This window comes from Ascaphus truei, chromosome 4 (genome assembly GCF_040206685.1).
Source record: "Ascaphus truei isolate aAscTru1 chromosome 4, aAscTru1.hap1, whole genome shotgun sequence".
Taxonomy (NCBI): Eukaryota; Metazoa; Chordata; class Amphibia; order Anura; family Ascaphidae; genus Ascaphus; species Ascaphus truei.
Genome location: NC_134486.1, coordinates 317,524,680 through 317,537,907, shown reverse-complemented (window position 1 = coordinate 317,537,907; position 13,228 = coordinate 317,524,680). Strand labels below are relative to the sequence as shown.

Below are 13,228 nucleotides of genomic sequence, written 5' to 3'. Positions count from 1 at the left end.
TGACTGTTTTCCTGTCTCTTTGGGTATTGCCCAGCATTCATCTCTCCATCTTTATTGGAGTTATCTAAAGCTTCAGAATTATCATTGTATTTATGGTCAAAGTGTCACAACCATATGTAAGCACAGGCAGAATACACGGGTCAAACACTTTCCTCTTGGGGCACAGTTCAAATATTCCATTGAAAGATTGTCTTGTTTGTTCCAAATGTGTTCTTTACCATCTTCATTCTCTTTTCTTGTTAATTCAAAGGTTCCCATCTATTGATACATGTTGGCCTTGGTAGACATCATTTTTTTACTTCTACTAGTACTATTCCATTAATTTCAGCCTTGATAGACTTGACACATTTGATGAACATCATGTTGGTCTTGTTGAGATTCATATGGAGGCCCACCTTCTTACTTGCTTTGGCAAGTTCTCCGATTTGTTTCTAGAAGTATTCTGGACTTGAGGTGAAAATAACAATGTCAAATGATTGAGGAACCAACCAGGAGGGGCAATACTGGATTTGGTAATATCAAACAATGTAGAGTTAATAGCAAATATTCACGTCCTGGAACATTTGGATAACAGTGATCATAACATGGTCTTATTTGAAAAAAATTATCAAAAAAGGATTACTTGGGTTCAACAAAGACCTTAAACTTTAGAAAGGCACATTTTAATAAACTGAAGACTATTCTACAAGGAATACATTGGGATGATGTTTTTGCAGGGAAAAATGTAGAAGATACATGGTCAGTCTTTAAAACATTGTTAGAAAAGCACACTCATTAGTGTATACCCTTGGGTAATAAGTATAAAAGAAACCAGTCAAAACCAATGTGGCTAAATAAACAGGTAAGGGAGGAAATGGAAAAGAAGAGGCAGGAGTTTAGATACTTGAAGTCAGAAGGGACGGAGACATCATATTAGAATTATATGGAATGTAACAAAAATTGAAAAAGGGCAATCAAATTAGCAAAAATAGACAATGAAAAAAGAATGGCAATAGAAAATAATATCAACCCTAAAAGTTCTTTAAGTACCTTAATAAAAAAAATTAGAAAAGAAAATATAGGACCCTTTCAGTGTTAGATGGGCAGGTAGATTATTGGAGATAAGGAAAAAGGAGAGGTATTAAACAAATTATTTGCCCTCTGTTTACCAGGGAAGAATCCATTTCAATAGTAGTGCCGCAGGAGGAAGCCACAACCTCTATATCAGTGATTCCCAACCCTTTTTGTTTGGAGGAACCCTTTAAGTATTTCGTAAAATTTCGGGGAACCCCTATCTGGATGACACATGTTCGATAAGGGTAGATCACAAAATAGTTGTGTAAAGCAGTAGGGGTAATAAATAATAATTAACTCGTACTTTTGAATAAACAATGTATATATTTCGTAATGATTTTGGTTTAAACATCACCAACCTCCCCCCTGCATCTCACATCACCCCCTCTGCATCTCACATCACACCCCCCATGCATCTCACATCATACCCCCCCAATCGATCGATCTCTCTCCCTCCTCCTCCCCCTCTCCTCCCCCCCACTCTCTCCTTCTCTCTCCTCTCTCCCTCCTCCTCTCCCCTTCTTCCTCTCCTTGTCTATCCCCTCTCCCTCCTCTCTCTGTCCTTCTCTCTTCTCTCTCCCTCCTCTCCCTCCTCCTCTCCCCCTCCTCTCTCTCCTCCTCTTCTATCCCCTCCTCCTCTCCTCTCCCCCTCCTTCTCTCTCCTCTCCCCTCCTCCTCTCCTCTCCCCCTCCTTCTCTCTCCTCTCCCCCTCCTTCTCTCTCCTCTCCCCCTCCTTCTCTCTCCTCTCCCCCTCCTCCTCTCTCCTCTCCCCCCCCTCCTCTCCCCCTACTTCTCTCTCCTCTCCCCCTCCTTCTCTCTCCTCCTCTATCCTCTTCTCTCCCTCCTCCTCCTCCTCCTCCTCCTCTATCCTCTTCTCTCCCTCCTCCTCCTCCTCTATCCTCTTCTCCTCACTCCCTCCTTCTCTATCCTCTTCTCCTCTCTCCCTCCTCCTCTCTCCTCCCCCTCTCTCCCTCCCCCTCTCTCTCCTCTCCCTCCTCCTCTCTCTCCTCTCCCCCTCCTCCTCTCCCCTCCTCCTCTCCCCCTCCTTCGCTCTCCTCCCCCTCCCCCTTCTCCACACACACACAGTCACTTACACACACACACACACACACACACACACACACACACACAGACAGACAGACAGACAGACAGACAGATAGATATTTTCACATTGGTGTGAATAGTATATTAGAAACCACAGAAAATATTTTATAAAATTGACTGTAATAGTACTGAATGTCTGGATGCTCTGTGATCAGGTTTGTCCAGCATGTAAGATTCAGGCACTCAACTGCGGCTGAAGCTGGAAGTGTTCTCAGCACTGTGCACAGTACAAACATGAGCACAGGAATATACAACTATCAGGAAGGCATCAAGAGATGTAGGGGGTCCCCTTGTCCAATGAGTGATATCCTGACTGAGTGCCATAACATGGTGAATATCCAAAACTAAGTAACCAATAAATTGTATTTACTCATAACTGGTGTTGGTATTATTCATGTATGTACTCATAGCTGAGATCGACAACCAGAATCAATGTCTTGAATAAGTAATTTTGTTGTCAGGACAAGCAGACGTTACCATATTCCATGCTAAAATTCTTAACAAATGTAGGTGCCTTTTTAATAACCCCATCCCAACTAGAGATGGACGGGCTTATCTTAATATGTTCTGTGGATTTTCTAAGGCTATTCTGCCATCAGATTTCTTTATCTTAAGGCTACGTTCAAAATCTGTTGCTAGGTCTCGGCCACATGGATTTGAAAGAATCGTCAATGAATTGCACTTAAATCCGAATCTGTGGAAGGTCTTTAAATTGATATTTATATCTCATCCTCCAATAATAATTCCATTGATGGATTCGAATTCGGTTTTGAGGGATTCTGATTTTGTTTGCAGATTCGGATTCCGAATCCATCGGACGGATTTTTAAAAACAGGGAGAGACAAAATCTGACTCTTTGAGACTGATCTACAGAATTCTGCGTTGGATTTGAATTCTAGAACAAATTTTGCCCATCTCTAATCCCGACCAATTTTGCTCTTACTCTTATTTATTACCACTTTATGTATACGATGCCTTATATCACTATTGCAAGTCCTCCAATAGGCCTTCTCCAACATCCATTCTGGATAACCTCTATTCTGGAATCTACCTTTGAGTGGAGTGAAGGCAAGCGTAACAGGAAACCAAACAGTGCCCAGGAACACAAGGATTAGACACCTTGCTCAGGCACTGACTGAGAACAAATGGCTTCCCAGGTGTAGCCAATCTCAGTCTCCTTTGTGGCTGAGGGTGATTTAAAGCCACATCAGCCATCTTGCTTCAGGGCGTATGAGGACAGTTTGGACATCTTGCTTCTGGGCACCAGTGCCGAAGGAGCACAGCTGCGACAGCGGAGCCTTACAGTAAGATTGTGAAAAATATCCAAACAATTGTTTTTGCTATAACTTTGAGATATTTGTGGCTGGTGAAAAAAGCAAAGACTGCACCAGACCTCCTTTGAGTCCAATTTTCTCCCCCAGGTCAGCAACACTGATTTAAAAAGAGTCCATGAGTTAAACACAGGTGTAAATATCCAGATAACAATCAAAGGCAGATGATATAGGAAAGGAATTGCAGAGAGAATGGTGAATAAACAGACAGGGAAATAAATGGATGAAAGGGACAGTGACAAATCAGACCATCCATCAGCAGTGTGGAAAGGGTGGAGGTGCAGGGGGTGGGGGAGAATTATACTTAATTCTATTTACTTATGTAAACTACTTACGTGATATACTGAGTAGTTTGGGAAAGTAAGATTTTCCTTTGTTTTCCCTTTTTCCATATTGGTTTTATGTTTAGTCACTGGATAATGCGACATGTTAAAAGAGCAGTTACCATCTGCAATAGTTTCCCACCCTTGTTTTAACATGGGTAAGAAGCAAAGGGTCTCTGAAGCTAAACCATTAATTTTTAATTAATACAGCACTGGGAACCCCCTGTTTCCTGGGATACTTAAGAGGGAAGGTGCCACCAGTAGCGTCCCCTCCAGGAGAAACAAAATGGCATGACACAGGGATTTAAATACTGTATCATGAAGTTATCGGCGGCACCTTTCCTAGTACATATCTTAGGAACTAGTGGCTTACAAAATGCTTATTCTAGAGGCATAATATAGCATATACTGTGCTAGAGAATTATATTGCAAGGGTAAACTGTCAGTGACATAGTCCGCACGTGTAACCCAATCGGTTTGTTCCAAAACATGTGGTTTTTTTCTGGACTTCCAGTCCATTATATCCTCAGACTTCAAATGTTTCCAAAAATACAAACACATTGATGTTGCATTTCAGGTCGCTACAAAGTTACTCGTATTGGTAGGCAATTGTAATGCATCCTACCATTATGCAGTTATTTCTGTTGTGCATATTTACTCAGCCTTTAGGCTGTATATTTGGAAACATTTATGAGACCAACACTCTTACCAGCAATTGCTGCATGTCTCTATGTTTTGCGTATATATACTGCAATTTGGTTTGTGGGGTGTAAGTCACTTACATGTTTCTTGTAAAAGTGCCGACATATGTTTATTTACACGCCGCTTTAACTATTTTACTTTATGACTAGTTGAAGCATGTGTAATTGGTGCTGTAACGGTATACACCAATATAGAAGTAAGTCAAATCAGTAGTGGTAACATAAGTCAGGCCGTATGGCGGCGTTCTAGTACCGAACACATACCATTCAGCAACACTCTTCTCAGCACTAGATTTTTACCTTATGCTGATATAGAATATCTTATCAAGCTGATTTCATCAGTGCGTCCCACTGTGTTAATCCTATGGGCCATTAAGTCTGGTTGCTGGGACTCCTCAGCGCAGGAGAGGATGCCGTACTGGACCCGCAAAGACAGAGGTCCGAACCAAAAGTTTAATCTGTATTTCAGAGAAAGAGAAGTGCTCAAATAAGAGGATGTGCTCGGGCAGGGGCTAATACAGTAAGGGAATTCAAGAATGCTTCGGGTTGGACATAACGCTCATCAAATAGGGTGTGAGGTGTTACAGCAGGTAGAATGGCTCAGGCACGGTGGGCCAGGTTTCTATGTTAAGTTAAAAATACTTAAACTGAGGGTGGTTGAATCTTTCTAATGAAGGCAATTACATTAACAAGTTGTTTAACCCCTTCAGTGCAACACATTACAGCACAGTGGGTTGCTGGCCCATTTAGCACTGCAGTGGTAATACAATGTTTTATTTCTACCCGCTACGTTACTTGCCTCCTTAAATGGCTACACTGCAAGACTTGTGTCTTTAACTGCTTAATTCCTGTTTTATCTGTCTATACAGGCTTATTCAATGGGGAATTTTGTCCGAAAACAGCCTGATCGACTGCTTTGGTTGATATTGGTTAAGCTTCTTACGGTTTAACTTTTATAGTACTGTCCTACAAAGATGACCTTTTTTTTATAATCCATTCTCTTTCAGCTGCATAAGTACTTTTAGCATTTGAATTAGACTATTAAAATAAGGAAACCTAACATTGATTGGTGTTTGATATTCTTGTTAGAGATTTTAAAGTAATGTACATATACCAGGTCCCAAAATATTTCTACCTTTCTACCCAAGTAAATTTATCTCGCATTTTATTTGCTGTGCTTGTATGTATGTGTGGAAATGAAGAATTTGGAAGCAGTTTATTGAGATACAAAATGGCGGCTTTCCCTACCTGTGGTAGCAGTACAGGGAGTACAGTGTGTCGGGCTGAGTATATGAAGGCGATGTGAAGGAGAACAGAGTATCGGATTAGTAGGAGGGGTGGATCATGGATTCGGATTTTCCACGCTAGCAAAGGAGGCCGGGAAGAAATTAATATTTAAATGCAGAGGTCAGCAGTGATTGATTCTTGCAGTGCAGACTGAAAGACAGAATGAAATTGCTACTTCCCCACATGAAAAACACAGGCCTTTAATAGTGATCCTGTCTCCACGTGCATTTGGATCTGTGAAATGTATGCAGTTATACAGTATACAGCTATGACATTTGGTACTAACCACAGAAATCTTGTGACAGTCAATAAAAGGGCAATTAGGAAGAAATACATTTGTTTACATAATCACCTTAAATGTAGGTACTATTTTATAAGCTAGACTGGCTAGGATAGTCCAGTCCTCATAGTTATCCATTATATTTTATATAGAGCTTGTATTCATAGCTATGAAAATCTGTGAGGTTTGTAATTTAATTAAGGAAATGTCACTAAATTCTTAAGTAATGTTGTTCGTTCTTCCACTAAATGTTTTAGGTGACAATTTAAGTACTGTATGTGTTATGCAATGCAATGAAAAGTCCACTGTTCTCTACTGCATGCCAACAAAACTAATGGGAAGCTTACAGGTCTTTTGTGATCTCAATGCAATAAAAGAATGGAAAGTGCTTTAAATGATTATGCTCTTTCTATTTTGTGTTGTGTTAATGCCCAAAAGAAATAAAGAATCTGCAATATCTCTTCCACACAGGAATCAGTATTCCTAAACTTAGATTTAGTTTAACCATAATCAAGCAAATGGCTTTTCAGTAATGTCTGGACAGTGAAAAATGTTTGAAATCATCCATGTGGTTTTATAAATCTAAGATGAAGAAAAAACACTTTAGTTTGTCAAAAGCATAGCCACCTGGGTTATGTATTCCTAAAAAAGCTGCTACACGGTTTTGGTTTCCAATCTATTCTCTTATTATGTTTAGTCTGTCTAATTTTGTAGAGGACATTTTTCATCTGGATAACAGATTAGGTTTAACAGACTGCATTTACGGTTCATAGATCTGCAGTAATAACTATGCTCCGAGGGTTACTTTCTATCACGGGGGCCCATTTCATTTCCATTCCATTGCTCTCTAAGCACCATGAAAAGAAACATGGAAAGTCCCTATAAAGAATGGACTTTGCTCATTTTGCACTATTATATCATTGTTTCATACTAAACTGAAGAGTATGTGGTAACTTCAATAACCGCTGTCCTACAATTTTGCTACATACTGTATTTGAGAAATTAATAATGGAAAATATGGAGCGATATTTACAAACCGGTCCTACTCCATAAGACACCTCACTGCACCCGAAGCTATCATATGGAGGAACACCACTTAGTAAACATGGGCCATGATGTTTTAATAATTTGTGAACACCATGGCAAAAAAAGTCTAAATATTTACATTCCCAAATTGGTATTCTCGGTTTTCTACAATATAGCACAACCAATTGTGTGTTTAAGAATTTCTCATTCCTCCAAATATTGACACATTTACAAAACTCTATAAGAAGCAACATTAGCAAATTAGGAAGGACAAATAGTATTTAATTATGATTGGAATCCTTAATACTACAGATGTATCAAGACTTACTACCTCCATGTCTGTGAACGTTTGCAAGGGCTGAATGCGGCCAGGCCTGGGCTCAATTGAAGCCAAGAAAGCATTAAGCAGCCTGGCAGGATTAGCCCTGCAGGGGTCCCTGCTTCTGAATGGGACTCCCGCAGGGATAATCCTATCGAGCCAGACACCTGTCTGTAAGAGCTGTAAAGAGCAGTCCCAAAGAGAGAAGCAATCTCTTTGTTTCCCTAAGCAGCTCTTACAGCGATCCAATGTTTTTTCATTTTTATTTTCTATACTGTATTGAGGCAGAGGGTCTCTGGAGGTGAACCCCATTGATTTCAGCTCTGGTGACACTCTGCTTCCTGAGATATAGACCTCCATAGGGGTGCCAGTAGCCCCTGCTGGGTTATAAAGCTCCTGCACCACGCCACCTGAGCCCAGCTGGAGCGGTTACCACTGAAATGAATGGGTTCCACCTCCGGAGACCCACTGCTTCAATTCAGTATACATTTTTTTTATTTAAATGTCCTGTCCCTTGATGACATAGATGACCGAATACGGTCCTTTGTTTTCCCCCTCAGGACGTAGAGGTCCATATTCAGGCAATTACTGTACATCATCAAGGGACAGAACAGACCGGAGTCTATAAGAGCTGCTCGGGGGAGACACGGAGAGAGTTTCTCTCTCTGGGACTCCCCTTCGCAGCTATTACAGACTGTCTGGCCCGGGACAATTAACACTGCTTTAATCCTTCAGGGCCACAAAGTTTACTGCTTTTGGGGGAGGCGGACCAACGGCACATGGGCCCCATATTTCAGCATGTTAGTCTGCGGCCACAGAGGCAGTAAATCAAGTAAATCAAGTCTTGATAAAGTGCCTGCGGTGCACGAAACGCGTTGAAGGTTGTAACCCCCGTTTTTATGGACTCAAAATAAAGATTTTTTGCCAGACCTGCTCCTCATCCCCTTTCTTGGCTGTGCACTGCACACACACTATATTGGATGTCCCTTACCAGGATACAGCTGCACGCTGATGGAGATAGCTACTGGAGGCTTTAATCTGTGAGTACTTTACCTGAGGCCAGCCCAATGAGGTAAAGGAGGGTGTCTTTGTGCACCTACCCCTACCTTCAGGGTGACTAGAGCCCCATTATAGGTTTTTGTACTACTTATAGTTACTGATCACTCCCCAGTCAGCTTTCATTCTCCCTTTATTAACATATAGGTCCGTGTACTCTGAGCACCATATTGCCACCACTGTATGGTACCAAAAGGAAGCCCTCCTTTTTACTCTGTGTTGCTCCCAATGGTCTCTGAGAGTCACGTCAGTTACCAGTTCCTGGGAGTGCAGAATATGCTATGGCAGAATGGTTGTGTGTGTTTCAGATCATTTGCCATTCTCAAAAATACAATAAGGCACTCAAACAGGTACAAGCATAGCAGTCTGTCAATTCATTTCATTGGACAAACTGCATATTTGGTAACCTATTTTAACGGATGCATACTTATGCAGTACTGATTGCATATATTTGTGCTGAAACTACACCTTATGACCCGTTCACTTGAAGAAACAAGAAATGTGTCTTATGGCATAGCACCGCTTAGTAAAAATGTCCCCATGTCTTTTCAATGGTTAAACACACACGTCTCACTAAGTTCCATAAATGAGGCTGTATGACAGATACTGTAACTCCTTTTATCCCTCAAAATAGAGGTGAATTTTTGATTAAAGCTAAACCTCTGTAGAAATTAGTACTAATTTTGTGTACTACCCACTAGAGATGGGGGAACCAGCCAGTCAGTCTCTCAGTCTCTCAGTCTCTCTGTCTGTCTGTCTCAGTATGTCTCTCTCAGTCTCTCTCTCTCTCTCTCTCTCTCTCTCTCTCTCTCTCTCTCTCTCTCTCTCTCTCTCTCTCTCTCTCTCTGTGTCTCTCTCAGTCTCTCTCACTCTCTTATAAACTATGGTAGTAATAGATAGAAGTATCCTCTATCAAAGTAGTCATGCTGCAAAACATGTCAATCACTACTAATAATCTCAAATAATGACCACTGCAACAGAAAATGTTGTGACACCTGTTAAGTTGAAGCAGTAATTGTCAGGTGTTCTGGCTCCTCCACCCCCAAAAACCTTCCTCCCCGCCTGCCCCACCCCCTCCTCCATGGTCCTCAATTACAATATTAACAGCCTCCCTCCCTAGCTCATTAGGGCAGGTCTACAATCTCCCACTCATCTTTGGAATTGTGAGCAATCAGGAGACACCATTTCCTTTTTATCCCATAATTCATATTATCTGTCTTTCCCACAATTTGTGTAGCAGTATTAGTTTAGAGATTCCAGATCTATATATAAATTAGAAGACCCCCCTTGGAGCCCAAAATCCAAACCTAGGGGAAGTCCCTCTTTCTACCTTTGCCACAGGCACTGAAACGTGACTGTCATAGTGTTTTCTATGACCTTATCCCACCATCAGAGAGCGAACCTTTGTTGAACACACAGTGACATTGTCAGATCAGTTTGTTGGCGATTAGCCAGGATATGCAGTATTAGGAAATCCTGCCCTCATGGGTGCTCATTCTGGCTGCAGTATTGCAAGTGTCCACAAGGCTTGAAACACAGGAGAAAACTACAACTCCCAGATATATTGTGATGTACAGTAAGACTGTCCCTCTTCCTGGTTGAGTGCTACAGTATTTAAAGTCCAGGAAGTTACGCTGTTCATTGCATTGCATCTCTGCTCTGCCCTACAGTGCAAGTCCCTGTTCCTGTCTCCTGCCAGCTACACCCGTGAGAAAAAGTTTGTGAACCCCTTAGGATTTTACTCTACTTGTCTAGGTAGAGAACATTGTTTCAGAAGTCTTATGGATCATTTATGTGCTTTTGTGGGGAACTTCATATAGGCAGCAATATTCTTTTTAGAAAGCAGTGGTTTCCTCCTGGCTATCCTTCCATGAACACCATTTTTGTTTAGTCTTTTTCTAATAGTTGTGCATGAAACTCACATTAGCCAAGGCGAGAGTGGCCTACAGATCATTAGATGATACTGTGTGGTTCTTTGTGACTTCTTGGATGATTTGCCAGTTTGTTCTTGGAGAGATTTTGATAAGACGACCACTTCTGGGTAGAGTCACTGTGGTCTTGAACATTCTCAATTTGTAGACTTTCTGTATGAGTGGATTGGTGGAGCCCCAAATCCTTAGAAAGGATTGTGTAACACTTTCAAGACTGATGATCATCAATAACTGTTTTTCTGAGGTCCACAGAGATTTCTTTTGATCGTGGCATGACGTTTTTTCACACACCTGTATGGTAAAGACCAAACTCACAAAGTTTCTGATCTTTATATCGGGTGGGGCCTTCCAAAGATCTACCTAATTATTTAAATGTCTGATTTTAATTATCCCCTTTAATTTAGCTGATAAAACCAGGGTTTCACTTACTTTTGCACAGACCTTGACTCTTAATTACTCATTGTTTGTGTAATGCATACATCACTTTGTTTAAAAAGACATGGAATTGGTTAATATAAACCCTTTTGGATTTTTAAGAAAAGTGTGGTTTTGGTTCAAGAAGGTCATCATCGAAAAACTATGGAATTTCCATAATTATCATTGGGGTTCACAAACTTTTTCTCGCCACTGTAAATTTACTACAGTGGCTACAAACTTTATTCGAACTCGGCTAGTTTCGCGAATTTCAGAATATCCCGGTGATGTGCGGTTTAGTATTGTTTTCTCCCGGAGTGTATTGCGTTATTTCGCGCCCGTGATTTAAGCATTTTATTCCCGCTGGCTGCAATACTGCAATGCCGTGTGAAAACGCATGGTGGCGTTTGCGAGCTGTTGTTTTTGAAGTCTAATACCTTCGCGGTTCAACCTACAGTGCGTGCGCGCGCAGTAATAGTAAAATTGCATATTTAATTTTATTTTAAAGTACTGTACTGTACATGCTCGGACCCTGTTGGGGTGAAGTGAGGGGGTTCCTAACATCTGGGGGAAAATGAATTTTAATTCTATGGTGAGTACTGTCTTGTTGCCGTATTATTTTGGTGGGGCTGGCTGGGTACTTCTTTAGGGGGCTGACCATTACTGTACATTAAAACTTTTCTTTTTGTTTTTTCTCAGAAAAGAAAACGGCTAATGGGGGGATTTCGATGGATAATATTGTACTGTATGCTGATGTTTTCCGGCCGTACAGTATACTGTGTAATAAACCCGAATAAATAAAACTATGCATTTATTCTACATGTTCAGTATCGTTTCATTATTTGTCTTCTACAGTATACTGTACAGTGGTATACAGTGCCTAACATCTGGGGGCAAAAATAATTTTATTTCTAGGTACCCTAGAACAGAAGTTCCCACGCCAATTGCCCGTGAACTTGACCGAGGCCCTAAGTAGTTCCCACGCCAATTGCGCGAATAAAATGTAAAATAACCCGTTCTGTGGGTCTGAGCGGGTTGAAATTTACTTGGTCCTCATGCGGGAGGACCCTTGCCATAGTGGCAAAATATCAGCCTTCCAAGACCCCCGAAACCAGAGATACAAAAAGACAGTTTAAAAGCACATTACCAAAGTGGCTTTTTTTCTGCCATGCAAGTCAATGGCAGAAACCTGAACTTTAACATCACCCTGACTCCGTTCTGTTGCCACGAGGGGGTCGCAATTTGCCATGCAATCCTTCCGCAACTAGTACTACATGGTGACCAAATCTGAGCCCTCTAGGTCGAACAGAACCGGAGTTGTGGGTTCCAGGTTTCTGCTCATTCTGACTTAGCCGGTTCAAAGCTTTCTCCGCCATTGCGCTCAATGGTAGGACCCTCCTCGCCGGCGTGACCCTTTCTCGCCGCCATTACTGCTCGGACCCTGTTGGGGTTAAGTGAGGGGGTTCCTATTTTTTATTTCTAGGCGCCCTAGAACAGAAGTTGCCACGCCAATTGACCTAGTTCCCACGCCAATTGCCGTAGTTCCTACGCCAATTGCGCGACCAGGCAGTAAAAAAACAGTGCAGCAAGCCTCTACATTTGTTACACTGGCAAAGGAGCAAATGGAAACAATGTGAGGCAATTCAACATGTTCTTTTATTGGTGGAGTCAGTACAAAAACATTTATTTACAAATACTGTACAATGTTGAAACATTTAAAGTGCACAGCAATTCTAACCATCAACACACAATAATACATACTGCAGCCTTTATGAAATTCTTCTGCCACAAAACATTTTTGGTGTATGGGGCAAAGGGAGTTAAAGTGACTTGCTTTTTATGTACTGTATTTGGGGGTTGTCTTTGGGGGTTTATTCATCAAATTATTATGATGAACTGCCTTTTGAAATGACACTGCTGTTAACTATTTCCGCCACACACCTCCAGAGTTTTTAATCCCTCCCTAGCCAAGCGTCAATCGTCTGAGTCACCCTAGCCTACCATCCCCCTCTCTCCATTGGGTCGTTAACCTTCTGCATATTGCCATTGAGTTTTTAATCCGCCCATAGCCGAGCTACAAACACTCAGTACACCTGCGTCTAATCACACCATCCCCCTCCCCCAACCCTTAGAGGCCTGTTGTTTGAACGGTAATGCTTTGGAAAATCCCCTCTCGATTTTGAAATGTAATCTGATGTGCACAGCACAGTGAGAATTGAGAGTACACTGATACAGTATTTCATCAGGGTGTGAAAATATTTGTCAGTCACTATGGTTTACAGTCACATGTTTTTAATACAATACAGTACATTCTTTAATATCTTTAAAATAAAAATATATAAATCCTGGTATATACTGTATAGTAAAATTATTTTTTCTTTAGTCATTATCTTTTCCTCATTC

At 41.3% G+C, this 13,228-nt stretch overlaps 1 long non-coding RNA gene across 2 annotated transcripts in view; it reads left to right on the top strand.

Moving 5' to 3' along the window:
* Nucleotides 1-11,628, top strand: part of LOC142492123 (uncharacterized) — a 67,881-nt gene extending 56,253 nt beyond the window's left edge. For both annotated transcript variants that reach the window (XR_012800753.1, XR_012800754.1), the window contains one exon: nt 11,525-11,628. This is a non-coding gene — a long non-coding RNA (uncharacterized LOC142492123). The remainder of the gene's footprint in view (nt 1-11,524) is intronic.
* The last annotated feature ends 1,600 nt before the right edge of the window (nt 11,629-13,228 follow it).